Source organism: Hipposideros armiger, unplaced genomic scaffold (genome assembly GCF_001890085.2).
Source record: "Hipposideros armiger isolate ML-2016 unplaced genomic scaffold, ASM189008v1 scaffold_655, whole genome shotgun sequence".
Classification (NCBI taxonomy): Eukaryota; Metazoa; Chordata; class Mammalia; order Chiroptera; family Hipposideridae; genus Hipposideros; species Hipposideros armiger.
This window is the reverse complement of record NW_017732005.1, coordinates 716,041-720,236: the sequence shown is the minus strand read 5'-3', so window position 1 is coordinate 720,236 and position 4,196 is coordinate 716,041.

Below are 4,196 nucleotides of genomic sequence, written 5' to 3'. Positions count from 1 at the left end.
AAAGGAAATATCCTCAAGATCCATTTACAAGACAATAGGGAATTATGCTTTGTTCATAAAATGGAATTCCACACAATGATGAAAATTAATGTATTAGAGCTGCACCTAACAATAAGAAGTCTTCTGACAAGCACAAATTGAGTGAAAAAATTATATAAGAATAAATACAATATGATTCTATTTATATAAAGTTTGAAAACATGCAAAACTACTATGATTCACAGATACATAGGAATGTATAAGCCATGGAATAATAAACAAGAAACTCAGAATAGCGGTTACTTCTGTGGAGAGAGGAAGGAAATTTGTTGGACAGGGTTATGACGAGGGTTTCAACTGTATCTGTGATATTTTATTTCTTTTTCCTACTTCAGATTTCTTTCTTTTCTATTTTGAGATATGTATTAGTTTCCTAGGGCTGCCATAACAAAGTACCACAAACTAGGTAGCTTAGAACAACAGAAATTTATTTTCCCATAGTTCTAACGGCCAGAAGTTCAACATCAAGATGTCCCAGAATCCCTGTGAGACACTGAGTAGAATCCCTCCTTGCCTCCTCTGAGCTCCTGGTGAGGCCCTAAATTCTTGGCACTCCTTGTCTTGCAGCTTGGAACATGACTCCAATCTCTGCCTCTCTTGTCACATGGTATTCTCACTGTGTCTCTGACTTCCCCTCTTTTTATAAGGACACTAGTCATTTTGGGTTAAGGGCCCATCCTACTTCAGTATGACCTCGTCTTAACTAATTACATCTGCAGTGACCCTATTCCAAAACGAGGTCATTCTGAAACACTGGAAGTTAGTACTCTAACATATCTTTTATTTACTTTTTTTTGGGGGGGGGGAACAATTCAATTCACAATAAACATGAAGTGAAATATACAGTTCTTAAATGTGTTATTTTAATGAGTTTTGACAAATGCATATACCCACTTGTACTAATTTTCTATTCATCTTGTAACAAATTACCACAAACAGTAGCCTTAAACAACACAAATTTATTATTTTATGCTTCTGTAGGTCAGAAGTCTGACATAGGTCTCACTGGACTAAAATCAAGGTGTTGATAGGGCTGTGTTCCTATCCAGGGCTCTAAAGGAGAGCGTTTCCTTGCCTTTCCCACCTTCTAGAGACCACCCACATTCCTTGGCTCATAACCCTTTCCTCCATCTTCAAAGCCAGCAATGCTATATCTCTTTGCCCCTTCTTCTGTTGTTATTCTGTCTCTCTGACTACAGCTGGGAACGTTTCTCTTCTTTTAAGAGCTTAAGTAATTAGATTGGGCCAGCCAAGATAATTTCCCCATCTCAAGGCCCTCAACCTTAATAACATCTGCAAAGTACTTTTGCCATATAAGATAACACATTCACAGGTTTGGAGCATTAAGACATGGATGTCTTTGGGGACCATTATTCTGCCTACCCCACCATGTAACACCCACCCCATCAAAGTATAGGACATTCCAGCATGCCCAGAAAAGTCCTTCATGACTCCTTTCAGTCAATCCCAGACAACCCCCAGAGGCAACCTCTGTTCTGATTTCTATCATTCAATTAGTTTGTTCTGTTCCAGAACTTCATATAAATGGGGCAGACAGTATGTTCTCTTTTGTGTGTAGCTTCTGTCTCACCACATATTTTTGAGGTTCATCTATGGTATTATGTGTATCAGTTGTCCATTTTTTAAATTGTTGAATAGTATTTATTTTATGAATATACAAAAATTTGTTTGTATATCTCTTGTTGATGAACATTTGGGTGTTTCCAGTCTGGGGCAATTATAAACTTTCTTGTACAGGTCTTTTTTTGGACATGTGTTTTAATTTCTGTTGGGTAAAAATCTAGAAGAATTTTGGGTCAAGGGATAGAAATATGTTTAACTTTATATGAAAGTGCTTAAATGTTTTCCAAAAGTGGTTTTACCAGTTTAAATTCACCTCATCAATGTATGAGAATTCCAGTTACATTTGGTACTATTAATCTTTTTTCTAGCCATTTGGTGGGTGTAGCAAAAATTTTCCCTCAAACAACAAAATAAGGAATATTTCTCAAAAAGTGGCGCAAGTTTCATGAAGTAAAGCTTTGGTGGTATAAATTAGCAAACTATTTTTAATGCCATTGTGTAATTATAACTTAGAAGCATTCTTTAAAAATCAATAACAGTTGAGCCTTAATACAACAAATTTATTGATTTACGCATATATCCTAAGAAAATATCTTTTTCTCTCTTGTCAAATTTTATCCTCAGAATTGACATGATGACTTGAGTTAAATACTTCTCTTGGTTTTTCAATATTCTCCCACTTCCTGAAAGTGGGCTGGGTTTTATTTATTTGTCTTTCTATTCCTAGTGGCTGGCATGGTGCTGGGAATATACCTAGTCCTTATATACCAATACCTAATAAGGCGATTGACAGAATAAACAAATAAATAAGCATGTTGATTTAAAGCATGAATATAAAAGAGTAGACATATCTAGCTCTCTTTTAATAGAAAACCACAGTTATAAATAAGGGTTGTGGAAAAAATTCATTTTTCTATTCCTTATTTATAGTGGAAGAAATCTGCTTAATTTAGAAGACAATTAGCATCTGTGAAAAAGAAAAATCAGAGATTTTTGATGTTCACAGTATCCTGAAAACCAAGTTTTCCATCCTCAAGTTTGTTTCAGTTGTGATATTATGACTCATAACATGCTTGGGATGGGTGTTTTTGTATTTAGTAGCTTCGTATCACCCAATTCAACAACACTAATAGAGATTGCCTCCCAGCTCTACTGAATTCTACTACAAGTAAGAATCTCTGGATAAAATTTTCACAAATCAAATTTAATTTAAATGTGACAAAAATGCCTATCTGGGTACCTCCAGGGATCTGTGGTTAGAAATCAGGGACTCTGTTAAAACTCTCTAAAAATGTGTGTGTGTGAGTGTGCAAGTGTGAATTTTTCAGGTTAGATGTTCCATAGTTTTCATCAGATTCTCAAAAGCCAAGAAACAGGAAAAAATATAGAGCAGAATTAACACATTTAATATTATGGCTACCTTGATTCGTCAGTTATTTCAATTTGTGTATAACGATTAGTAGACTCATTTAACAATTAACTCAGTTTTTCTTCTTCTGAGTTGATCTTTCAAGTGTTTGGCTGAAGAGATCAAAACCAATTTCCTGGGATAAGGTAGGCACATCCTCAGACAACGTTAACAAAATGGGCAGAAATTACACCAGAAGGCAAATCTCTTGGTTATGGAGAAAAAAACAAAACTTCACCTCCCCTAGGTTTACTGTTATGTCTAGACTCGAAATCATACTGATTTTTCTAATTTATTCCAGGCTGCCTTTTCAAAGGTTCCATTTGGGCATACAGAGCATCTTTTCCTGTTTCCCCGAGGAGTTAGGAAATGAGGCAGTTATTCTTTAGCACTTCATAAAGACTGACCCCAAAAGGGTTCCAATCCATCGAAGAAAATAATTCCCAGTTTAATATGAGTCTCTATTAATCCCTCTTAGTGTCAAGGTGAGACCTGACATAGATGGTAACTCAAATTTCACAATAGAGAGAAAAGAGTATACCCAACCAGTAATCACTAATCAGAAGCAAATGAAACTTTCTGGTGTCTTTTATTTTGGTCAAACTTGAGACGATTTAGAATAGAGTACAAAAATAAAAAAAAAAACAAAAAAAGAAGAAGAAATGGTCTTATAGAATACAATCCAAGAGAAACTCCATTAGAGTCACCTAGTGGAATCAAAGTCATCATCAGATGTATGTTGGGGGTGGTTGAGGGAGGGAATGGGTGGTGATGTTGAAACTTTGCAGGAAGTACACTTTGTACAAACTTGAAAACTGTCACCTGGGGCTCATGACTTGTTCTAAGCATAATCACATTTCCTCTATTGCTTATTGTTATTTCAATTTGTTTTATTATGTGTAGTCGTAGGATAACACTTCTTCTAGCAATATTGGAATGAATGATTGCATTTTATATGCCTAAATATAACATTATAACCTTTGGTCTTCATCATTCATGGCCTCCTTCCCACTGCTAGTCTTGATTTTAAAGGTGGGACTCCCAGTAAAATCCTGGGTGTGCCCAGTACATTGGGATGGGAGGGCCAAACAGGTCATTTTGACATGACCTTTCACTTTATTGCCAAAGTTATTCAACATTTTGGAAGTGAGTCAACTTCATTTTT